This window comes from Podarcis gaigeae (genome assembly GCF_964106915.1).
Source record: "Podarcis gaigeae genome assembly, chromosome: 7".
Taxonomy (NCBI): domain Eukaryota; kingdom Metazoa; phylum Chordata; class Lepidosauria; order Squamata; family Lacertidae; genus Podarcis; species Podarcis gaigeae.
This window is the reverse complement of record NC_139683.1, coordinates 77,976,959-78,003,862: the sequence shown is the minus strand read 5'-3', so window position 1 is coordinate 78,003,862 and position 26,904 is coordinate 77,976,959. Positions and strand designations below refer to the sequence as shown.

Here is a 26,904-nt window from a genome sequence, read left to right as displayed (position 1 = left end):
GAACAAATCCAAGGAATGATGTATGAGAGATGAGGTTTGAAACAAAACTGAATCAGAGAGAGACGGAGAAGGTGTGTGAAGAGAAAGCAGAGTTGTGGGGCACAGAGACACAGATCACGAAGACACTGAAAAACAAATAAAAGTAGCTTAAGCTTAATCTAGTGAAGAAGAACCAATATAAAGCAAAAGGAACAGGTGATCAAAATGAGAGGAAAGAAAACTGAAGTGAGCAGCAGAAGAACCAGCGTGTTATTCATGGTTGTGGTGGGGAAATGAAGGCCTCAGACCATGTAAAATAACATTACATCAATTCTCAAGACAATATGAGAATGAATAAGTATTTTAATAGAAATGGATGGTTAAAAACTAAAAGTGAAAAGGAAAACCTGTCAAGTTTTAGCAGGAGCAGGGATCTCAAAGATGAGAGATGGAGAAACCTGTCAGAAAGAACTCAAAGACGGCACGCTTGCTGTGCAGAATGAATTACAGAATCACCCAGAGACGGTGAGAGACAAGACGGAGAAGATTTGGGAGGAAAAACAATTAATTTGGTTTCTTGCTTTATTGATTTTCAATTTATGGTTAGAGATCTATGAGGAACTAGCCAGCAGGCATATGTTAATAACAAACATTGTTTCACACAATTAACTTCTGATATTGTTTATGGGTACCATTTAAGCAGGCCAATTGTATCAGGTGAAATGTATTTATGCTAAAAGAGACTGCCAAGAGGTGAGTTCCTCCAAACTCTGATTGCTAGAAACTGTGTGTGAATGACAGGAATCATGTCACAGGTTTTTCTGGGTTTGTGTGTGTGCTGTTCTTATTCACAACGGTTAAAGGTAACGGCACCAGAAATAAGCCAAAATGCAGGATTGTGCCCTTCATAAGCATTTCCCTGAAAATACCCAGTGTGGCAACATATTTGTAGCACTCTGTGAAACCCATTTAGAGTGTTGTCCATATACCGAGTCAACTGATACCATCATGTAGTCTATTCTGATTTAGGCTTTGTGAAGTCACTGCACACCCTAACCTAAACGTGCTGTTGAGCTGGAGTTTTACTGGCTATGTGATCCCTCATTGAATGGACTGTATCTCTAGCAAGCTGATGGCAATGATAAAAGCAATGATGGAGCTTAGAAGGGGACATGGGGAGGTGACAGCAGCAATCTGGAAGGGCTGTAAATATCATCAATCAGGCACGATAAAATAAAGACTGGAGGGGCTTGAGGGGAATATTTCAGTCCCTCCTTTCATGCTGGAATGCTTCAATTTTTAACATTTAGTGTAACTGACTCAGCAAGGCCACACTTATGTTCAGCATCTCCTCTAGAATTTAGTTCAGGCAAGGAGTTATTTGCACCTCAATTGTAGGAGCCTACCAATTACCAGGAAATGGACGAGACACTTCAGCCATTCCTTCTCAAACACTGCATTAGCAGAGCTCACTTTTTCAGCATCAAGGAAGCTATCCTTATTAGCTGCGAGAATATTGTTCTCAGATGCATCAAATCAGTTTTCTTCTTTTTTTAAAAAAAGGCAGCTTGTAAATGCAGAGTGATCAATACGAAGAGAAGCGCTCCATCCAAGAAAAATATAAACCTCTGAGACGAAACAAGTATTGTACTAAGTTTACTTTGTGCTTGTATTACATTAGCATAGACTGGGCTGGAGCTGGAGTGCGCAAGAAAGGAGATTATTTTAACACCCTTTATGAAATCTTTAGGATTTTGTTTGCCTTATAAAAAAATGTGTTTGTTCAATATAAAAATATTTTGTGACTTAGAAGGGGAGGGAGGATTGGAATGTGATGCTTCAGCCCCTCTTAGAACTCTCCCCAAGCCACACCTGCTCTCCTAGGGGTTGGCCCCCATTAAGCATTCAGGCCCAGGGAAGCACAAAAATTGTGGCTCTCCACTCTGGCCTGTGAACCGATCCGTGTGCTCCCCGGGCAGCTCCTCCTGTGCTCTTGGTGGCCAATATCTCCTTGCCAAGAGCTCAACGGAGCGTAGGTATGCCTTTGTTGCCAACCCTGGTCTCCGTCTTCCTTCAGTGTATTTCTTGGCTGGAATGGTCCCTTGTACTGCAATGAGGCCTTTTTCTTGTCTAGACACACAGCTCCATATTTGTGTGTGTCCCAGTGCTGCCAGGCAAGGAATGTCCAGAGGGAGGAATTGACCATTGTATAAAGTTAGGAAAAGCATGTCCCTCAGTCCTACATCTCTCTCGGCTACTCCTAGGTGTGCACCTGAGGCAGTTGCCGGAACAGAGGGATCCTGCCCCCAACCTCATGTATCTCCCTCCCCCTGAGCTGTGCTCAAGCAGGCAAAGAATCCCTCTTCAATTCTCTTTTGGACCTGGAAGACAGTGGAAGACGATGTGTGGGAGCTATTGATTCTACACTAGCCTGATCTATCATTCCTGCCCCTCTTCTTCACTCTCCAATCCTGCAGTGTCTCTTGACTCTGACTATCATCTCCTGGCTGTTACAGGCTCCCCCAGGGGACTGCTCCCTTCTTCCAAGTCAGTCTCCAACCAGCGGTGGAGGAAGGGGGCAGAGGGGGCAGTGGCCCTGGGTGTCAGCCGGGGGGGGGGGGTGACATTGCCATGGGCGGGCGCCTCCTCCATGGGACACTTGCTCGGGCAGGTGCCTTCCCCCCTGGGATGCTCACACAGGCGGGTGCCTACCCAACAGGGATGACGCTCGCATGGGCGGGCACCTTCCCCTTGGGACACTCATGCGTGCGATGTGCCATGCTCCCACGCTATGTGCCACGCCGCCACATGCGGTGTGCCATGCCCCTGCCGCCCTGGGTACCAAAGCCCTTCCTCTGTGACTGTCTCCAACCCCATTTCTCCTGGTGCACACTGAGCCAGGATATGAATGGGATCCGTTCCGGAGCCCCATTCGCATCCTGAGTAGAATGCAACCCACAACTGCGCATCTGCGGGTTGCGATCCGCCACTTCTGAGCATGCGTGTGAAGTAATTTTGAGCATCTGCGCATGCGCAAGTGGCGAAACCCGGAAGTAACGCGTTCCATTACTTCCATGTCGCCGCAGAGCGTAAGCTGAAAACGCTCAACCTAAAGCATATTTAACCTGAGGTATGACTGTATAAGCTTCTGTACAAAAGTAAGAGCCACATTGCTCCAACCACTTTTTGTCTCTGGTGCCACACACTTTTCTATCTCTGCTCCTGCCTGCCACTGGCATGCAGCCCCTGGTTTGGAGAAGCAGCCAGTTCCCCCTCTGATCTGTGTATCTCAGTATGATTTCTATGAGCAGAAGAGTGGCATCTGTACAGTAAAAGCTAAAAAAGGTAAAGGACCCCTGAACAGTTAAATCCAGTCAAAGGCAACTGTGGGGTTGCAGCGCTCATCTTGTTTTCAGACCGAGGGAGCCAGTGTTTGTCCACAGACAGCTTTCTGGGTCATGTGGCCAGCATGACTAAACCGCTTCTGGAGCAATGGAACGCTGTTATGGAAATCAGAGCGCATGGAAACGCCATTTACCTTCCTGCTGCAGGCGTACCTATTTATCTACTTGCACTGGCGTGCTTTCAAACTGCTAAGTTGGCAGGAGTTGGGACAGAGCCACGGGAGCTCGCCCCGTCATATGGATTCAAACCACTGACCTTCCAATCAGCAGGCCCAAGAGGCTCAGTGGTTTATACCACAGCGCCACCCGCTCCCTACGGTATCTGTACACGTCACACTCATTGTAGACCTACTGAATCCAATGGGCTGATACCTAGAGTATATGACATAGTTGAATTCTACCTCATGACTTTTCTGAAGGGCAGATTTCAGTACTGTTTTCATGCTCTTGCCAGATGAAACAACCCCCCTCCTCCCCACACAAACTGGGTTTTTTTTGGGGGGGGGTTTCTCCTGTCCCTTCCAGATAATTTAAGGGGGTTAAGGGGGGAACCCCTATTGTACAGGTGGAAGTCCTAGTTCAGAGCTTTAGCTGATGGGGTTGGCTTGGTGAGTTCTGCCACTATTCATAAATAAGTTGGAACAGAGCAGGAGCGCAAAATGTATTTTCAATACAAAAAAAAATTAAAAAATAAAAATTGGAAATGAGTTGCTTTCTTAGTAATGAGGACATTATGCCATTTAATTATCAAGGGTGTTTTTTATATATAGGAAAAAAGATCATCGCTTTCCCCCATCTGCTTGTTTGGCTTTAAGCTGGATAGATTTAAATGCAGAAAACAGCTCAGGCCAATATTAGAAGGAAAATCCACAGTCACATAATTAATGCAATTAACTGTTTTAATCTCATTTGTTGAAGTAATAAGAAAATTTTGTTTCAGACTCTTTCATGATTCAGATATATCAATCCTTTTGAAATGGGAGACATTGTTGTACTTAATGGATCCTTTTGAATCGCTCTGTCGTTTAATGTTTTATTAGTTGTACATCAAATGTGGGGGAGTTTCCCCTCATATCTTGATAATACATAAAGAAAATGTGTCATTGGGAGATAATGCACTCTTGTCCTAGGGTATACATTCTCTATCTCCTTTAAGTAGCGGGTGGCAATATATTTTGAATACTAATTATTTGAATTATTAAAATAAGAGTATTGAGACTCTGGTTCCTGGTGGGTAATTTTAGCTACATCTTATTTAAAAGCAAATTAAACTATCACTCTTGAAAATACTAATCTGAAAGATGGGGAATTAATCTTTCCATCACAATACTATTTTAAGAAGAACTGGAATGTTATTGCCATTTCTGAACCATCTGAGAGGCTTTGCAGTCATGTGCTCTGTGAACACCACAACTTTTTCTGTGGTTGAATTTTTCCTGGCATAGCACCCTCATGTGAGCTGCTCAAATCCACTCACTGTTGATCCAGCAAGGGCAATTTGTTTATAGAAAGAGACCTATGTGAATGAATTGCGCTGTTGGATGATCCTATAGTCGTGGAAAAGCGAGGTGTGTGCCACTCTGGAATGCGGACCTCTGAATTAGGCCCAGTAAAAATAAATAAAAAGCCCAGCAAAAGCAATTTGCAAACTGAAATCAATGGCACTTAGATCACTCAGTCCTATGCACCATTCCTATGTCTTTTCCAATGGGACTAACATGTGCCTAGATAAGTCATGCTAGAATTTCAACCTAAGAGTTGTATCCAAAGAAAACATCCCATTTGCTAAAGGACTTTCACTTGCTCATTGGAACTTCCTGTCCTTCCCCTTCCCCCATGTAGTCCGCAAAATCTGTTCTATGTATTCCCTCAATCAGGGTTGAATTTAGATGGAGAGAGACCCTAGGCTACTCCCCCACCCCCCACCCTCACCACTAGAAGAAAATGGAAGAGTGTGATAAACAAAACTGAGTGAAGACAAGGATGATGATGGGTATTTAAAATTCTACAATTCACAATTTTTCCTCTAAAGGACATAAGATATTGTTAAATACCATGGTGATTTTAAAAAAATGCATAAAATTAACACTGAAAAACTTTTGCAGTAACTGAACTTTGTAAACCTTTTATGGCCTGGGCAGGCCTGGAACTAGTTCCCATGTCTTGTTCCTCTCTAAGGAATCAGGTTCAGCCTTCATGGCATTTAACCTCCTTCTTGACATAGAATGCTCTCTATTGGAGTCTCCAGGTGCAGTACAAAGACCATAAGAAGGGAGAGCAGGAACCTTGAAATTCCCAACAGCTGTTAAGCAAGCAAGCAAGCAAGCAAGCAAGCAAGCACACAGGTCCCCTTTGTCACAGTCAGGACGCCTATGTCCTGGCCAGGCCTGCACCCAATCTTGTTTTTGTACAATCTTAAGAGAAGTGAGAGCTGGCCATAAAGAAGGCTGATCACCGAAGAATTGATGCTTTTGAATTATGGTGCTGGAGGAGACTCTTGAGAGACCCATGGACTGCAAGAAGATCAAACCTCTCCATTCTGAAGGAAATCAGCCCTGAGTGCTCACCGGAAGGACAGACCGTGAAGCTGAGACTCCAATACTTTGGCCACCTCAGGAGAAGAGAAGACTCCCTGGAAAAGACCCTGATGTTGGGAAAGATGGAGGGCACAAGGAGAAGGGCACGACAGGATGAGATGGTTGGATAGTGTTCTTGAAGCTACCAGCATGAGTTTGACCAAACTGTGGGAGGCAGTCGAAGACAGGAGTGCGTGGTGTGCTCTGGTCGATGGGGTCACGAAGAGTCAGACACGACTAAACGACTAAACAACAACAACAAACAGTAATCCTCCTAGCTGATAATTGCTTCGGCAACTTCCATACACATGACGTTTGATGCTAGTTATTTCCCCCAAGAGTTAAATGCTAACTAATCAGAGGCAGCTACAGGAGAGCTATGAGATACAGGTGAGGGTCAGATGCCTTGTCAATCCCAGCAGGTATATAAGAGGACGACCCAGGCCTCCACCCTGCCCACCATTCTCCTAAAGAGAAGAAGCCTAGCATGGAAGACTTATGTATAGTATGCAGATCTGAAAGGGCCACAAAGGGTAAACCACCCAAAAGGTAAGCTGAAGAGTATGCTAAAACAGTCATAGCAGATACAGCTGTTGTTAGTAACTCAGCAGTGGATTAAAGGGTTATGTAATGCCTCAAAAATGTGGTTTCCCATTTGAAATTACTGTTGAAATGTGGAGAAATTTGGAGAAATCTAAACCTAAGTATATTTATATTAGAATTTAAACAACCTTTAGATTCATCACTGCAAATGATATTTTTCAGTCATAAGAAGAAGCAGACTTCAGTATGAGCCAGCTGACAAATTCTTAGTAGACGAGTATTGCAATTCCATTAAATTGTTGCTATACAAAACTAAAATGAACTGTTGTAAGCGTGTATGTATTTATGAATTATAATTTCCAGCTGAGATTGGCCTTCTAAGTGGCTTGCAATTAAAATGCACACAGAGATACATTTATGACAGAAGGATATGGAGGCAATATATGGCAGAGTCTTCTGGCCCCTGACAGTTGAGGTCACACTACAGATTCCAGGCTCTTCCCTATGGATTTTCAGATGGACTTATGGGGCTTGTTGATGGTCAGGATGCTGACCTACAGAAGCAACTCTCCAATTATTTAGTAAAGACAATATATTTTACATTCAACAAAGCTATTCACTTTTTTGCTGTTTGTATTCATAAATGTTCAGTAATTAATAAAAAAAATACCAGGATGCAACAGTGATTCCCATCCTTGAGTCTTTATCTTATTCTTGGGGGAGATATAGATGCATGGAGTGTGTGTCTCTGCCTTCATGCATAGAGCAGTGAGACACCCACAATATCCTCCATGTTTCCCCTACAGTTCACTTGCCCCTTGGGCCAATGTAAAAAGGGGAAACTGGCATAGCTGGTGGGTGTCTGAGCTATGGGATGTAGCTGTGGTGGGCCTAAGAACCGTCTCCCTTGGATCTGCTCATGGACAATATAGAAACAGAAATATGGGTTCCTCACATGGGACAAAAGGATGGGAGACAATGGGAGACAAATGAGTGGTCAAGAATCAAGCAACCACCACCAGGACAAAAAAAAAGGACTTGAGGCATGTACTTGACCCATGTTTTGAGTTGACATTTGAGAAGGGGACGACAGAGGACGAGATGGTTGGACAGTGTTCTCGAAGCTACCAGCATGAGTTTGACCAAACTGCAGGAGGCAGTGGAAGACAGGAGTGCCTGGTGTGCTCTGGTCCATGGGGTCACGAAGAGTCGGACACGACTAAACAACAACAACAATGTAACCTTAAGCATCTGTAACCTTAAGCGTCTGTAACCTAAGGTACCACTGTATGGAGCCCACAGCAAGATACTGTGGGGGAAAAAGAGGAAGCTGATCTAAGAGGGAGAAGCTACCCCTGCTGTTTTCAAGAATGAGCAAACAATATACTGTAGAAAAATTGCTAATAACTGCAGCATCCTCAGGAAATGCAAATATTAATGATCAGTCAAAGCTAACAGAGTCAATAAAAGTAATGCAGTCCTAAGAACATTTATTAGGGTGCAAGTATCATTGGTACTTACTACCAGGTAAACAAACTTGGGTCTTGGCTGCCCTGATGTAAAAGATTTTACCTTTAAAATGAAAAAAATATTTCCTTCCCACGCTGCCTGGTGTTTTTCGGCAGGTGTCTCTCTCAATGCAACTAGTGTAATAATAGTGGATTTATACAGAAATGCACATACATCATTTGGCTTCTGAAATGTGCCCTATCCTATTGCATCATGGACATTTGGAGAGGCACCCTTGCCCTATATATCACAACAAAAGTGGGACAAAAAAGAGGAACATTTGTGGTATGAAAAGTGAAAGGACTTTTGCAAGAAACGATAGGGCCGGCACCTGTCGCAAATGAAGTCGTAAGGCTGCCCCAAAACCTATACAGGCACAAATGGTACTGAAAGCGTGATTGCATAGAACTTCCTTAATACCATCAAGAGCCCAAGTCATGATGAATGCTCAATGAAGTGGATGTCTGGCGGGTCGGTACTTTGATCCACACCTGCCAACTGTGGGTTGTAGATGGGGCTTAACAGAACTGTGTGGAAAATGCTTACATGCATTTTCATTAGTACATTAAAAAGGTAAAGGGACCCGTGACCATTAGGTCCAGTCATGACCGACTCTGGGGGTGCGGCGCTCATCTCGCTTTATTGGCCGAGGGAGCCGGCGTATAGCTTCCGGGTCATGTGGCCAGCAAGACTAAGCCACTTCTGGCGAAAGAGCAGCTCAAGGAAACACCGTTTACATTCCCGCCGGAGCGGTACCTATTGATCTACTTGCACTTTGATATGCTTTCGAACTGCTAGGTTGGCAGGAGCAGGGACTGAGCAATGGGAGCTCACCCCGTTGCGAGGATTGAAACCGCCGACCTTCTGATTGGCAAGTCCTAGGCTCTGTGGTTTAATCCACAGTGCCACCCGCATCCCGTTAGTACATTAGTTCAGTCCTAAAAAACTTCCCTTTTTGCTGGTTGGTGCAGTTTACATAATAATAGCAGATAAAGGTGCTTTAATACTTTACCTTCTCTTCCTTAAGTCCAAAGGAATTTCAAAGTGAGGGAGGGTGGGAAAGAAGCCAAGAGCCCAAGGAAAGGAGTTTCTCTTCTGGTGAGGAATCTATGGTGCAGAAAGGCCATTGCAAGGTTACTCTTTGACAGAAGAGAAGCAGGAATAGAAACAGAGGCTGTGTATCTAAGAGTGAAAGGATATTTAGAAACCAAGGAGGATCACAAGAAAATGATGAGAGGCACAGCTGCAGTTTAGTAGCAGTTTTAGCTGGCAAAATTTTGCTTAACATAACAATAAAGTGCTTTACACACACACACACACACACACACACACACACACACACACACAGAGCCCTGGCAAAATGGTATTTTCTGGAAACGAATACCTTGTTATGATACAAATAGAGCAGAAAAATGATATTTCTTCTTTTTGCTTTTATGACATTTAAAAGGTTTATTTTTAAACCATGTGCTTACAATATTTATTTTACATTGTTTTGTGACTCCCCTCAGAAAGCAGAAAAAGATGTATACTGTACAAATATGTACACTCTAAAACAGACGGTTTGCATTTTCTGAAGAAGAATCACTCTGTCAACTGGCGAGGGGTCATTTTCCCCTGTGTGTGCAGAAGCTGCAAAGAAGAAGAGTCAGAAGAGGAAACAGCAGCCATTTCTAGGATTGAGTTGTTGTCATCATGAGGATGGATTTGTCCTTATATACCTCTTTTAAAGGCTTCTTCTGTGCCTATGAACACAAGGCAGGAGGCGAGATCTGAATCACTAACACTGCTGTAAGCCTTTCCTCAAAGACATTTTAGAGAATCTAAAGTTCACTCTCTTTTAAAATACAGTGGTACCTCGGGTTACATACGCTTCAGGTTTCATACACTTCAGGTTACAGACTCCACTAACCCAGAAATAGTACCTCGGGTTAAGAACTTTGCTTCAGGATGAGAACAGAAATTGTGCTCCGGTGGCACGGCAGCAGCAGGAGGCCCCATTAGCTAAAGTGGTGCTTCAGGTTAAGAACAGTTTCAGCTTAAGAACGGACCTCCGGAACGAATTACGTACTTAACCTGAGGTAACACTGTACTTAAATAATAATAATGAGGCACAGTCTCTGATACTTTAGTCACATCCTAGACACTATGTACCAGTTCCCTATTCTGAATCTTGCAGTTCCGCTTTCAAGTCAATATTCTTCAGACTTCCTAATGATCTTATGTTGTATGAAGACAGATAGAGCTGCCTCAGTTTATCTGGTCCCATTTACACCAACATATTCTGGGGTCCACTCACTGGCCATCGCTCTTCTTTCAAATCTCCCAGTAAACTCTCATGCACCTCTCAAATCGGCTTACCTGCTGGCCTTCCCTTCCTCATTGACTTGCTTCTCTATAATATCTGGTCCTCTGATTTTTCATCACCTTTGCTGTTCCTGAGCAGCAGCAGAAGAGGAGCCAATATAGGATAAAACTAAGAAGGGGGGGGGGAATCAAACCCCTTTTGCTAGTGCAGTACATATACTGCACACTGTACAAGTGTTATTGCATAGGACCTGAGATTTGGGGAGCTCTCCTTTGTACTGAATTAAACCCGTTTCCTTTTACAGTAGGATTTGCATGAATATCAAGAAAATCAACTACTTGAGCAGGGAAATTCCTATACAATGGTACCTCATGTTGCGTAACCCCTAGGTTACAGAATCTTTGGGTTATGGCCGCAGCAAACCCGGAAGTGTATACTTCCAGGTTTCACCGCTTGCGCATGCGCAGAAGTGTTCTATCGCATGTGTGTGTGTGCAGAAGCGGCGCCTCTAGTTGCGGATTTTTTGGGGGGTGCATGGTGCTCCAAAACGAATTAAATCCGTAACCAGAGGTACCACTGTATCCTATGCTAATTCCAATGTAAAGCTTATGTATCTCCATCTCTAAGAGTAGTTACTCATTCAAGGAGTGAGAGGCAAATAACCCCGTCTCTCTCTCTCAAACGCCTCTCACTCTTTGAAAGAGTAACTAAGATAGGTTGCCCAATGACCTCCTTCTTCCTCCAAGAAAAACTCTGTGTATGGATAGGACCTGAGATTTGGGGAGCTCTCCTTTGTACTGAACACTCTGCAGAAGAAAGAAAGGAAATACACAGTTGACCATACCACCAGGCCCTGCAGACATCAATCCACACTAGGTCACATATACAGTTCAACATAAATATGTCAAGCCCCCAGCTGAGAAATAGAACAAAACTATTGGGGGGCAGGCATTCCACCCCATCTCTCACCTGGGGCATTCACAGTACCTTCCCTGCCCCACCTCATACCCAAGGTTTAGAAATTCTCTGGCACACCACAGTCTCTAACACTGGACACCCTAGAAACATTAAACGAATATTTCCCAAACTTGGGTCTCCAGCTGCTTTTGGACTACAGTTCCCATCATCCCCGACCACTGGTTGTGCTAGCTTGGGATGATGGGAGTTGTAGTCCAAGAGCAGCTGAAGACCCAAGTTTGGGAAACACTGCATTAAACCTATGTCTGCCATACCTGCATACACACATGCAAATACATGCTACATACAATAAACACACTCATGTAATGCCCACAGGTAGGGGGAGGAAACCATGGTAGAATGGTATTCTTTCCCCAACCCTGAAGTGACAATCCCAAAAGGATGATACCTTTCAGGGCTGTTCTCACCAAATGGTAGCCTGCCACATTGCATCTGCTTCTGCTTTTATGGTTCATGAGCCAGGAGATGTAAACTGGCTGCAGGTGAAGACATCTCTAGGGCTGCTTCTCTCAACTGCTGGGCTGGCTTGATTGATGGTGAGAGGCTTGCCTGTTGGTATGGAGAACTAGAAGCATGTGCAAGCCTAGCAGGAGGGAGGCGTTAGATGTAGATGCTTAGAGATGTTGAGGGCTCTCCACCTTACTTCCCCCCTCTCTCTTGTTCACCTCTCTGCCCCAAGCCGTAGAATGACTGGAATCAATTTATTGGCTATCAGGAGAGTTCTTTTACTTACATTGCAGTCCTTGAGAATGAGCAATATTTGATTTTTTTTTATAATATTACAGTATAAGTAATGATTTCCTGCTGGGATCATTGCTTTTTGGGATTTCAATACTGTTATCTTTTTTATTAAGACAATACAGAAAGAAGTCTCTGTCATTTTAAGGAGCTTCAACTGCCCATTTCCCCCTTAATAACCCAAGTATTAAGAATCAGCAGTTTTGCTTAGTGCAATGAACAGGAAGAGATTAGGAATGTCTCTACAGAGAACATAGCAACAGACCAGTTATTGAAGCCTGAAATAGAAAGAGCATGTTAACTATGCTGAATCCAAAAGCAGTTTCATGTTTTGTTTTTATTTAAAAAAAATTTATTTCCCCAAAGTGGAAGCTGTTAGTATTTGCAGGGTTGTGCAGAAATAACGCAGGCTCTCCATAGGTTTTGTGTGTGTGTGTGTGTGTGTGTGTATGTACAACAGGGCTGATTTTACAAAACAAATACTGATTAAATGGTGACAACATAGATAGATAGATAGATAGATAGATAGATAGATAGATAGATAGATAGATAGATAGATGATAGATAGATAGATAGATAGATAGATGATATAGATAGATATCTTTATTGTCATTGTCCCATACAGAACAATGAAATTGAAAAAATACATAAAACATTCAAAAACCTTTAAAAACTCTGAAACCCCATTTTAAAATACACTATACAATACTATACTATACTATACTATACTATACTATACTATACTATACTATACTATACTATAAAATACACTATACAATAGAGACCCCTTATGCTGCGTTTAGAAGCAGAATTGCATTTGCGTAGAAACTGTTTCTCAGGCGGCTAGTCCTGGCCTTTATAACCCTATATCTTCTTCCAGAAGGCAGAAGCTGAAAGAGATCATTTCCGGGGTGCGCACTATCCTGCGCTATCTCTGCCGCTTTCTTATGGCACCTGGCAGCATAGATTTGATCTAAGGTGGGAAGTGTGCACCCAATTATTCTCTCTGCAGTCTTTACAACCCTGGACAGCATTGTTTTTTCCCTGGCCGTGCAGCTCCCAAACCATACACACAGCTAGGTATATTCTACTCCCCAATCACTCTTTGCCTCAAGTTCAGTTCTCCATTCATTTACCAACTTCTCAGGTCTACTGGCTTTACACAACTAAATTGATCCTATAGCCTATGGCATAATTATGCTACAGGAGAAAGCTTCTAGGTAACTATAATCCAAATACTGAATGAAAGAAAAGTGACTGCCTCACTCATGGCTTATATTAGAGTTCATGACTGCCTAGGAGAACGAAGAGAGATGGTTGCTGGAAGACATCAGATGTTGGCTTGATGGACCACTGTGAAGAACTACGGAAGCTTGTTACAATGTTCTTGATTTCAAAGGCACTGTTTGTAATTCCAGGGAGCGAACAGCAGAGAACTATCCTTGCAGGAAAGAGATAAACTATAAAACGTTTATAATAAATACAGAAAGGTGATCAAATTCTCTGATGGGGTGGCTGTGATAACATTTAATTAATGAATGAAAAATATTTTTATTATGGTCTTGCTGAAGCTTGAGACATTTAGACATCCATACACTATAGCATTCCTCAGCTGCACAAAGTCTGCTTTGCAGAGCTGCATGTGTGCAAATTTCTTACCTTTGCTTCTCCCTTGCAGACAAGTTTCTTCATGTGCAAGAGGGATTTTTGTCTGGATTGCAATAGGGGAGGGGTTTAATTCCGTCTTCACACCTGCTGCACGTGAAATTGAACAGCCCATTTAAATTCATGTGTAGTTTGGCCCAAAGTACATACTTTGCTGGAACTGAATTATCTGGTCCTTCAACCATCTTTGAATATTTCAGATATATAAGTTTCTAACTGAAGATACTTCACTTTTTGAAAGGAATCAGGCTAACTAAATGCATGAATAGAAAAGAAAACCAGATAATTCTAGTACACAAAAAATAAAGGAGGAGGATAAAAAGCCCAGACTTCTAAGCTATCTTGTGAACGTTACTAATAATGCATTTTTAATACACAGAGAAATGAGTAGAGAAGTCAAAATAGCCCCTCGGGCTATTAAAAACAAACCTCAGTGCCTTTTTATCATACATACTGTAGGATTATTGAATGCTTGTAATTAAAGCTGTCTTCATGTTTTCAGTTTTATCACCTAAAAGCCAAACAAACAAAAGGAGTCTGCATTACCATCAACTTAACCGAAGACCAAATGTTAAATCCCATTTGAGCCTTTCTGATAATAGATATTTTCATAACCCATATTTAAGCAGGCATGCAGTTGAGCTTTTATGGATGATGTTTAAAGTTTAATGCACAAAACACACAGCTTCTCGTTGCTACAATAATTTAGACATTAGCAAGATCTACACTTGTCAGATTGCTTGGGTAATTTTATGCTGGTGGAATTGTTTCGGAAATGTCAGTGGAGAAAATGGGAGTGTGGCATTGTGTCCAAAATGTATTTTGGGATGTGAAGAATTAGGTGATAAAAGCTGTTGGACTTATAATACCCTGTTCTGTATACCATAGGAACAATTGGGCGTGCGATGTGTGTGAAGTCATCATTATAAAGTATCACATTTGTGGGGGGAAACAAACTTTTATAATTGTTTGGCATTCTGCAGAAATGCATTATTCTCAGTAATAATGCTGAAAAGACTAAACACATAGTTGAACTGCAATGAATTGGCAACTCTTATGGCAACTCAACTGGTTTTCCCAGTAGTGATGTATGGAAGTGAGAGCTGGACCATAAAGAAGGCTGATCACCAAAGAATTAATGCTTTTGAATTATGGTGCTGGAGGAGACTCTTGAGAGTCCCATGGATTGCAAGAATATCAAATCTATCCATTCTGAAGGAAATCAGCCCTGAATGCTCACTGGAAGGACAGATCCTGAAGCTGAAGCTCCAATACTTTGGCCACCTCATGAGAAGAGAAGACTCCCTGGAAAAGACCCTGATGTTGGGAAATATTGAGGGCACAAGGAGAAGAGGACAAGATGGTTGGATAGTGTTCTTGAAGCTACCAGCATGAGTTTGATCAAACTGTGGTAGGCAGTGGAAGACAGGAGTGCCTGGCGTGCTCTGGTCCATGGGTTCACGAAGAGTCGGACACGACTAAATGACTAAACAACAACAACATGTGGGTTACACGAGGGACAATTCTATAGCAAGTTCCACTGGAATGAGCAGCTTTGAATGCAGTGGCTCTTTGGCTTGGCCGGCATTAAGTCCCCAACCATGGCTCAGCCAAATATGTGCTTGTTGGTGGCAGGGAGAAATGTAGGTACAAAAAGGAGAACTCCTGGATGCCAAAATAGAAGTTTGAAGCAAGTACTCTTTGGTGAGAGAACCACAAATCACAAAATATTTAAAATATTTTAAAATATTTAAAATCACAAAATATTCAGCAAAGCAAAGCATGGAAATAGAGGCTGTTAAACCTTTAAAATATGCCCTTGTGAGTTCTAAAACGTCCCTCTTCAGTTAGAATAGGAAAAAAATACATCACATATTTGGTAAGTTAAAAAATGGTTTACTTATAAACTCTCCAAAGGTCAGTTTCAGGTGCTTTCCCATAAAGCATTCAGAAAATGTTGCACAGGCAGTAAAACTTGGCTTCGTTCCAAACTTCCTAAATTCCAAACTTCCTAAATAAGAATGGCTTGTTAGAGCCATGCAGTCTGAACTTGGAGCAACCAGCTCAGACCTCTTGACTCCCTGAGCTTCTCTGATAGACTGAGATACAACAATAGGCTTGATTACCTTCCTCCTAAGGTGAGGGGGAGTGACCTAGCTAAGCCTAGCAGGACAGCTTACTCTATGGAATTCACCCCTTCCTGAATTAATTAGACTTAAGCATGTTGGTTATGTGAGGCTAGTTATCCCCCAGCACTAAGATAACTTGTTCACTCTGGCTCAGTTGCCAAACTAAAGCTGGTTTAAGTCAAAGTGGAAATTATACTCAGAACAGAGCACGTTCGGCTTCCGAAAAGAGTTCCAAAACCAGAACACTCATTTCCGGGTTTGAAGTGTTCAGGTTCCAAGTAGATCGAGAACTAAGCTGTTCAAAAACTGAAGTACCACTGTATTTATTTTTCCCCCGGTGGTGATTTTCTTGAGTCAAAATGAGAGTACCCCTAAACATTTTTTTTTTAGAAAAAAAGCACTTAGTTATACCATAAAATTATATATCAATTGAAAGATAATTTAATGAAGAATGTAAAGAAGGATTATTTATTCTGACAGCAGTCATAAAGAAGAAACGTGAAACACACAGAAAAAATGAGATATATAGGTTAAATTGCCACGTTGGCACTTTGTGATAAATAAGTGGGTTTTGGGTTGCAGTTTGAACACTTGGTCTCTAAAAGGTTCGTCATCACTGCCCTAAATCCACCTCTGGAGTATTCTCCAGTGAATATTGTAGAATTAAATTTTGTGTCGATATGCAAAGAATCACGCTGGTATTTATTGTTTTAAACTGCTCTTGGCTCCCTTTTTAAAGCCATGTGATACAACCTCCTTTGAAGTGTGAGAGACTGCATATTTGTAAGTTTGCCTCGTGTCAAAAATCTCCATGCCCATGTTTTCAGTATCTAGAATATGAGGCTGAGGGGACATCCACACACTTTTCAATAATGTGGCCCTGCATTTATAATCTAAAATTGCACAATCACAATATCTAAGTGTCATGCAGGGGTGGGCAAACACACCAAGTTCAACATTTAAAAAGTCCTCATGATAAACACATTTTGCGGTGCAACTTCCTCTAATGTACACACTGCTGCATTTATATGCACACTTTACCACAGTACATGCATTTTTTTACTTGGCTGGAAAACTGCACTTCAAGCAATGGGAGAATTGTGGATTTTGAAGGGTGGATGTGTTTGGCCTTGCATATTGTGAACTGAATCAAACTGCTCCACCCCTAGGACTTATATCTGCATTTTGCATTTGCTCTTGGAATGGGTCTTTACCATGAATATCTTTGTTCTTAGGGTTTCAGTTTTGTTTCGAACGTATTTGATGCCTTTGTGTTCTGTTTTAAATAATCCTATGTGTAATTTGCCTTGATATGGTTGCTTGGAAGGCAATTAATAAACCAATGGTGATAATCATAATAATACATCTGGGATGAGGCTGGCTTGAAGTCCAGTTTGTCTTTGTTTAGAAATCAAGCACTGGGTTCAAGTGTACATATTTGAGCTTAACTGTTTTTCCTTTTATATTCCAGACATGAAAACACTTTCTGGAATCTGAAATGGATTTTCCTGTGTGCTACAATTAGTTCCGGCACATGTATTATGACTTCAGGAGATGGATTTTTCTTGCTGCCTTTTGATGAACAGCACATTATTGAGAAACTAAACAAAGTAATAAATTACATTTAGCTGGTACAGTTTTTTCTCCAGCAAAAATACATTATTTATCTCCATTTAAGAATGTTTTAAAATACAAATGAGTTTCTAAATCTTGTTTAATTACTTCTGTTTTGCAAAGAGGCCCTTCTAAAGAGAACAGCTTATTGCAAAATAGAAGTTAAAAAAACACACTTTTAAGTTCATTGATTTTTTCAATACTAGCTGCCTTTAGTGTTATCTGTACATGCTAAATTAATAAATGCCTGTCCATTCATGTTCCCTAAAGGAAAATGGTTATGATGGTCAGCAGGTGACATTTATATGAACTTAATAAATACATTAATTTTGTAATCATGGAGGCCTTGCATATTGTTAAAAGGTTTTGCTTTCCAGAATATGTTGTCCCTAACCATACATTGAAAAGATTCATACCTATTCCCTGGCTACGCTTTTAATACAGTCTGAGGAAGTATTAGTACCACTATGCTCTGCCTTGGTCAGACCACACCTGGAATACTGTGTCCAGTTCTGGGCACCACAAGTTAAGAAGGACATTGACAAGTTGGAATGTGTGCAGAGGAGTGCAACCAAGTTGATCAAGGGCCTGGAAACCAAGCCTTATGAGGAATGGTTGAAGGAGTTGGGCAAATTTAGCCTGGGGAAAAAGAGACTTAGAAGAGATATAATAGTCCTTTATATATTTGAAGAAGACTATCTCATGGATGGGGACACGGGTCGTGCTGTGGGTTAAACCACAGAGCCTAGGACTTGTCGATCAGAAGGTTGGTGGTTGGCTCCCATTGCTCGGTCCCAGCTCCTGCCAACCTAGCAGTTCAAAAGCACGTCAAAGTGCAAGTAGATAAATAGGTACCGCTCTGGCAGGAAGGTAAACGGCGTTTCCGTGTGCTGCTCTGGTTTGCCAGAAGCAGCTTAGTCATGCTGGCCACATGACCCGGAAGCTGTACGCTGGCTCCCTCAGCCAATAAAGTGAGATGAGCGCTGCAACCCCAGAGTCGGTCACGAATGGACCTAATGGTCAGGAGTCCCTTTACCTTTATCTCATGGATGATGGAGCAAGCTTGCTTTCTCCTGCTCTGGAGGGTAGGACTCGGACCCATGGCTTCAAGCTACAAGAAAGGAGATTCCGATACTTACCGGGGGGGGGGGGGTATCTCCTTGATCATGAAGGAGGTTTTCCCAAGGTGAGGCTCATCCATTGCACTGCGGGTGTGGTGACCCCTACAATTTCCCCAAATGCGGGAACTGCATTTGCGATTTTCCTCTGATAACTGGTATGCAAAAATAAAAACAGAAATAAAAGTACTAAAAAAAAATAGCTTGTTATGTTTTTTGTGATTAAAATAAAATAAAATAAAGGAGATTGCGACTAAATGTCAGGAAGAACTTTCTGACAGTAAGAGCTGTTTTAAGTGGAGCAGTCTCCCTTGGGAGGTTGTGGACTCTCGTTCCTTGGAGGTTTTCAAGCAGAGGTTGGATGGCCATTGGTCATGGATGCTTCAGCTGAGATCCCATCATTGCAGAGGGCTGATCCTCGAAGTCCCTTCCAGCTCTACTGTTATGTACTGAAGTTCTCACCCTGGGCCAGCAGGGGGATACTGTAGATAGTTATGCAAATAAGGGATCGAAAGTGACGTTCAGTGATTGGATAGTTTTAGAAAATTGTTACAGTTACGTTGTACTGGAGCTCTATATAAGCAGGCTGACTGAACCCTTCAGTTCAGTTCTATTCTGGCCTGTGAATAAACAAGAGCTGTTTGAAGAATCGCTGTGTCGTCTGATATGTTCACCCACATCTACAATTCTATGATTCTAGAAGCAGGCCCTTGCGAGCAAACTGGTCTGCATTATCCCTGCAATGTATATGGCAATCTTGGTAAAGAGCAGGACCCAGGGCCAAATGCACCCCCACAATCCTCTCTGGCTGGCCCCTAGGACTCTCCGCAAGCCTCTCTTACTGGCCCTTCTTTGTTCTCCCCTTGTGTATTTTGGGCCAGCTGCAATGTATCCGTGAACTGTGACAATACTTCTTGCTTGCTGGATGGAGGGTTCTCGGTGAGTGTGCACAGAAACTAGCCTACCGTACAAAAGCCAAGTTTTATTTTATCTGTTCCCTTTTGCCTCTGGCCCTGACACCTCTGGCCCGTGGCTTCTGGAAAGCTGCCCAGAAAAAATAAATGTGGACCTCCGGTTGGAAGAACTTCCCCGCTATTGGTGCAGAAGGACCAGTAATGAGGGCAAGTGACATTACGTTTCTTTTTTGCTTGCTTGCTTCTCCTCCCAGTGAATTGTAACAATTAATAATTAAGGGTTTCCTGGGGCAGAAGTCTGGCATGAGCTGTTGTGTTTATATATGTAGTGCTGCCTTGTGCTTACTGTGGTGCTAGGAAGGCTGGCAGAATCAGCCTGTACAGTGGTACCTCAGGTTAAGTACTTAATTCATTTCGGAGGTCCATACTTAACCTGAAACTGTTCTTAACCTGAAGCACCACTTTAGCTAATGTGGCCTCCTGCTGCCGCTGCACCGCCGGAGCCCAATTTCTGTTCTCATCCTGAAGCAAAGTTCTTAACCTGAAGCACTATTTCTGGGTTAGCGGAGTCTGTAACCTGAAGCGTATGTAACCTGAGGTACCACTGTATTGGAGATTCTGTATGAGTGAGGTGCACATATGAGAGTGGAGATGTAGCAACTTCATTTGGGCCAGAGGAGGGTTGCAACACCTTGATATTATACCTTCCAAAGAGCCTCAGATGAAAATAGGGACATGCCTCATGCCCCCTGCCAACTGACCCTCTTTGTCCCCCCCCTGATTTTTTGTCCTATCCCCCTACAGAGTATTTCCACCATTACTGCACCAAATCGACACAGCACCCACTCCCTCCGCAATCCTGAGAAAACCCCTGGTGGCGATCACACAGGGTCCCCGGATGTTTCACCGTCTATTGATCCCTGTGCCACCACTTTATTTCTCGCTGCCACCACCCGGGCCATACCTGGTGCAATACTGACTCCTGTCAGGGTTAAATTGGAACATAAACTTCTGTTTATTTATTGCACTTTAACAAGCGTGTGGTTTCATAAACAGTATCAGTCAATTACATTCATGGGGTGCCTATCCAGACTATAACTTCCACTACCTGTTCTCACTCACTAAACCACCTCTCAGATATTTACTTGTCTTCCTAGCCCCTAACTGTTCCTGACTCAGCTTATTTCGCTACACCGACTCAACCTCCCCACAGACTCTATCCCAAATTCACTCCCACTCCAACCACCCACCCAACTCCCAAAGAACACCTCCATGAACTGCTTTCTTTGCCCCTCCCAGAGCTGGTTTTATAGTCCCACTGACTCCACCCCCGGGTCCTGATTGGGTAACCTGTTTAACTATTTCACCTCCAGCACTCTCATATGTTAACGTCACACCCCTTATTCCTGATCTTATTTTATTCTTTGGTAGATCTACAAATTTAGAAACCTACCTACAAATAAATTTTAGAAAGGGGCAAGATTAGACACAGATGCACAAACCATTTTTTAAAAAAATCAAGACTCCTTGAGCTCTTCTCCTTCTTTCTTCACACCCAGGGTGGCCCTGCCCTCTGCCTGCACCTCAGAGCTGCCGCATCATGTGGGGCTGGGCATCTGTGGCCACAGCCTCTCTCCAGCAGCTGCTACAAGCTGCCCAAGGGAGTAGGCCAGTGGCAGTGGGCATGGAGAGGCAACCGGATGCCTCAGCTCAAGACAAGCAGTAGCTCCTTGTCCTCCCTGAGTTTGGCGAAGCTGGCAGGGGAAATAGGGACATTCCAAGATCAAATCAGAAGCCAGGATGGCCTTGGTCCTGTATACCTGAAGGAGCGTCTCCACCCCCATCGTTCAGCCTGGACACTGAAGTCCAGCTCTGAGGGCCTTCTGGCAGTTCCCTCACTGTGAGAAGTGAGGTTACAGGGAACCAGGCAGAGGGCCTTCTAGGTGGTGGCACCTGCCCTGTGGAACGTCCTCCCAGCAGATGTCAAGGCAATCCTTTTAAAAGACAACTGAAGGCGGCCTTGTTTAGGGAAGTTTTTAATGTCTGACGCTGTATTGTTTTTAATATTTTGTTGGAAGCCGCCCAGAGCGGCTGGGTAAACCCAGCCAGATGGGTGGGGTATAAATAATAAAGTATTATTATTATTATTATTATTCATTCTAGGACTGTCCTGGGAAAATAGAGGGTATTTAATTGGAGGGTATGTGTTATGTGCAGCAACCCAAGGCAGTTTCAGTGAAAGCAAGTGGCTAACACTGAATAACTGTTCATCACATATCTAGAAAGCAGCCTGGCCAGTCGTCATGCTTCCTGGATATCTGCAGATACTTGTTTTACATTCTGAGCAAGAAAACTACTTCCTGGCGACACTGTGCTCAGTTTGTTTTATAGCCGGGCATTACCAGCTGAACAAATTCAAATTCCAAATTCGACGGTTACAAACTTTGACAATGTCTCTATCCTGAAATCACTGCTGCTGAAATGTGCACATTCATGCTTAATTGGTTTCATCATTGCTTTTCTTTTTCTGTTGGATCTTAGCAGAGGAGGCCGAAGCCAACTGCAGTCTGCTTTGCTGAAGATCAGATACGAGCCACTTCTCCAGTGGATGGGGAATTGCAGATGGGTTTTTCACAAACATCTCAGGAAAAGGAAAGCAAACATGTCACATTATATTTATGAAACCCTGATATCCCAAAGTGAAAGCTGCCGTTTCTTGCTATTGTCACACAGCAAGCGTTGCCTCTTATGAGGCCTGTTTGAGATTTCAAAGATGCTTTCTATCATTAATAAGCTATGCATCATTCCCAGATGGAAAAGCTACTGCTTTGATGACCAGACTCACAGGTGAATACATTGTCAATAACCAAATATGCTGAGGAACTCTTCCAAGAAGTCAGCCATAGTTTACATAGTGAGAGCTGAGTGCAGTGCGAGGACCAAAGGTTGACAAACTACCCCAGAAGGAGCACAATGTATTTCCCACCAGACATACTACCCATCTCCTAACACCCCATACACTCTCAATTCTCACCTGTGGCTCCTAGAAGCTGTCAGCATGTGACGGCAGCAACAACTTGGGAATGGCTTCAACTGGCCGGCTAAACCAGGTGAGGGTAGCTGATGGGTCTCAGTGAGTTCCCTTGCATGAGAAGAGAGGCTCCAGCAAATCAATCGGATGAGACCAATACAGTGGTACTCAGGTTAAGAACTTAATTTGTTTCAGAGGTCCATTCTTAACCTGAAACTGTTCTTAACCTGAGGAACTACTTTAGCTAATGGGGCCTCCCACTGCTGCTGTGCCACAGCTGCACAATTTCTGTTCTCATCCTGAAGCAAAGTTCTTAACCCAAGGTACTATTTCTGGGTTACCGGAGTCTGTAACCTGAAGTGTCTGTAACCTGAGGTACCACTGTAGTGGGTCTAATGGACAAGAAGGTGGTTTCTGCACATGCTGTAGAGGGGGCAGATGGGGCTCATCCACCTGGGAAGGCAACCCATCTAGGAGAAGGATCCTAAACGTCCACTGCCTTGTAAGATACCTTTGGGAGAAGAAAAGGTTAAGGAGTAAACCCTACAGAAATCTGGAGTGGAGTCCCAAAGATGGCTGGATGGCACCTTGCATGGCTCCTTCTGGCAAGTCTTGCAGCCAAGCACATGCCAGATGTATTGCTCTGCTTTCCTTTGGACCACATCAGTGAGGCTGGGGGGGGGGGGTGTCTTTCTGCAGGGCAGCCCAAGACCTCCATACACAATGTCCAGTTTTGGACCCTGGGGAGGTCACGGATGCTACTAACACAGCAGTTTAACTTCACCCCCAGAGGTGCAATCCATTGTCTGAGACAGTGCTGGATTTACATATAAGCTAAACAAGCTATAGCTTAGGGCCCCAATCTCTTGGGGGCCCCAAAAAAATTTAAAGGAAAACACCCCTGGATGTACATTTCCAAAATATAAGAGAATAAATAAATAAAATAAAACCTACATACAGCAACAGTGTTTTGTGTTGTGTAGGCTCCTATGATGTAAGTAATGGGCCCCACTTGCTAACCTGCTCCCAAAAATACCACTGGTTTGCTCATTTCTGTATAAAGGGTGCCTACATTCTGTATGTGCAAATGGCTTTAGATACCTATTAGATCCATAAATTACCATATAGCATATATTCAACACCAAAATTTGTTGTTGACAAAGGATAGCTGGACATATAAAGGACCCCATTACCTTCTTAGGGCCTCATCAAACCTAAATCCGACCCTGATTGTCTCTCAGGGTTGACGGATGCCTACAAGTTTACATAGTCTACTCTACAAGAGAGTATGGGTGGTATCCAACTGATGTATCTCAACAGTGCAAGGATTTCCACTTGTGACACATGACTTTCCTCTCTTCTTCACCAATGCACATCCCATACCCTCTGCAAATCTGCTCCTGAGGATTGGAGGAATGCCTAAATCTGTTCTAGGGGATGCATGATGGGGAAGATGTGGGGAGAAGTCCCATTGTGGATGCAGAAATCCTTGCATTGATGGAAGGCATTACAGTGGTACCTCGGGTTAAGTACTTAATTTGTTCTGGAGGTCTGTTCTTAACCTGAACCTGTTCTTAACCTGAGACACCACTTTAGCTAATGGGGCCTCCCACTGCCGCTGCGCCCCAACACACGATTTCTGTTCTCATCCTGAAGCAAAGTTCTTAACTTGAGGTACTATTTCTGGGTTAGCGGAGTCTGTAACCTGAAGTGTCTGTAACCTGAGGTACCACTGTACTTAGTAGTACTTTGCACTGTTTTAGATACTAGAGCAAGGCCTTGTGGTGGAAGAAGACATACATTGCATACCAAAGGTTCAACATTTAGTCCCTGATCCTTCCAGTTAAATAAACCTTAGGTAGCAGGGCGATATAGATCAGTTTATATGATACAATTATTCAGTGTATTTGTTTATTTTGTGGTATATATTGGAGAGAAGGACAAATACTTGCTGAAGGCTTAGTCCTGCATGAGAACAGATCAGCTGAAGAAAGAGTCAGTTACAAAGGAGGTTGACACATTCATAGACACTCAATTCTTGCAATATGGCACTTTGCATAGCAATGCTTCTGTGTGCCTTCACCTTCATTTCAAGGAAGCTCATGCAGGAAAACTTCCCCGTGAATCCTTTGTCATAATATCCATTGCAAAATACGTAATAATTCACTGGTCAACAACAAATTTGTTGTCTGCATTTTTTCAGTTGATTTAGGACGAATCTGATGCACTGAATCCAAAAATCACATTGGTTTTGCTCAATCAGGTCAAGTTTTTGAGGTATGGCCACATGTCGTTTTTTTACGTTTTTGTTCACATGTACACTTGTGTGGAGCATTTTAGAAGAAGTTAGTGGGGGTAAAATGCCATGTCGAATAATTGTTTTGATTGGGAATGATTATTGTAATGACAAGAAGTATTCAGGTCCGATAACTCTGGGTGATTATGTCAAAAAGGGATCAGTTTGAAGTCATAAAACCTCGAAATCTCCCATAAATTGGTGCGGCAAAGCATAAAGTTGCTTACCATGCTTATTTGGGTATTAAACGTGGTGACCAGGATAAAGCTTGGGCGCCACACATGGTGTGCAAGGCATGCACCGAGGCTCTACGTGGGTGGACCAATGGCGATGTGCTGGTAGTTGAAGCGCTAAAGGTTTGGTTCCCCACCCCACCCCCCGCAAAAAAGTTCAAACTTCTCTTTTCTTCCTGCATCCAGATAAAGACTAATTACTTCAGCTGGCATTCTGCTCCACTGAATTAAGGTGAGACAGCTGAATTATTGAATCACATTGTTATTGACTTAGCAGGTCAAAGAATTAAAAAAAAACTTTGCACCTTATTCTGTTTATGTGTTAGCTAACCTTGCTAGCTTTCTCATTTTTCAAATGTGGAATGAATATTGCCAAGTGCAATTAATTTGAAACAGAGCTGGAAGCATCTTCCAACACTCATCCACTTGTATCGTCTGGGGTATTTCAAAGACATTGCTGTTATTCAGTTGAGAAATGGTTTGGTTAGATGGATTTTTAAAACAGCAAGCTGCTATTAAGTAGACAACGTGTGAAACTGGCAAGAGCCTTTTTTGAATGTCTTCTACTTAGGTTTCGTGAAACGAATGTTTAGATAATTAACTTGATGCTGATAATCAACTTACTGTTTTCTGGAGAGGAAAAAAAAAACCCCAAACCCAACTCTATTTTGTAAACTGGGCAAAAATTAAAGAATGTGAAACACAATTATTTTTTTTGGCCACTTATTGGTTATGTGCTCACAGGGTGCTTTAGAAAGATTATGAAGATCATCTTTATGGAAGAAAGAAATCCTTCACTCTGTTAAATGTCTGATCTGAAGTAGTTTGCCACCAAATGGAGGAGAGGACTTTCTCTCCTGCTTATCCTAATTTGATTGGCAATTTGGATCTTTGTTTTGCTAATATATTTGGATAGGGACAATGTGTTGAGATTCCTGCATTGCAGGGGTTTTGATCCTCGGGTTCCCTTCCAATCAACAATTCTATGATTCTATGAAAGAGTCAGGTACTCACCAGGGCACTCTGGGCAGCCCAGGGAGAGCAGGTAGACGCCTGATATCTGAACTGTGAAAAGGGTCTACATTTTTTTTTAAATTTAATTATAACCTTATGATTTTGACTTATTAGATCAGTGGTACCAGAGAGTTTGGCAAGTCGCGCTTTTGGAAAAGCTGACACAGAATATGTGGGCAAAAGAAAAAAGAAAGACTCTTTTGAAACCAAATGGCTTATATTATGTTCGCTAATAGTATAGAATGTGGATGTTCTTTACTATCCTCATATGATCTACTGTGGTCTTGCAAACCTGGAACACCTCTAAAAGCCCAGGAACATCAGCTTCTCTGCAGACATGTGGCATCTAGAAAAAGGAATGAACACTATCAAACTTTACTTTTGTAGTTTTATACCCCATACCTGCATCTCCAGCTGTTTTATGCAATAGACCAGGCACCCCCAACCTTTGGCTCTCCAGATATTTTTTTTTTTAATAATATTTTTTATTAAGTTTGTGAAATACAGAAAAAAGAATAAAGAACATATTATAAGAGTAAAGTAGAAAGGTTACAAATTTTCTTGTTCTTTTTTCGAAGTCTACTGGACTTCCCCACATCCTCCCAACCCTGCATTCTCTGTGATACATAACATCAGCAATTTGTTAACTTGTTTCAATACTTGTTGTATCTTTCATTTTATCATGTTACCCAATTTCAAATGTGTTATAACCCAAATCATGTACATTTTCATTTAAACACAATAAAGTTGTTTCATTATTCTATCTCTGACTTCTTGTGCCTTAATTTCCATTTCTTTAGTTTAACATTACTGAAGCTAGAATTTCCTAAAAGGTGCATTTTTTAACATTCATAC

The 26,904-nt window shown here is 42.5% G+C and overlaps 1 long non-coding RNA gene across 1 annotated transcript; it reads right to left on the bottom strand.

Annotated features, from left to right (window-relative positions):
- Positions 1-14,040: 14,040 nt before the first annotated feature.
- LOC310848481 lies at positions 14,041-18,141 on the bottom strand. The gene is made up of 2 exons (XR_014566442.1): positions 17,860-18,141; positions 14,041-14,211 (listed from the first exon to the last, which is right to left on the bottom strand). It is a non-coding gene; the product is annotated as an uncharacterized lncRNA (long non-coding RNA).
- Positions 18,142-26,904: the final 8,763 nt, after the last annotated feature.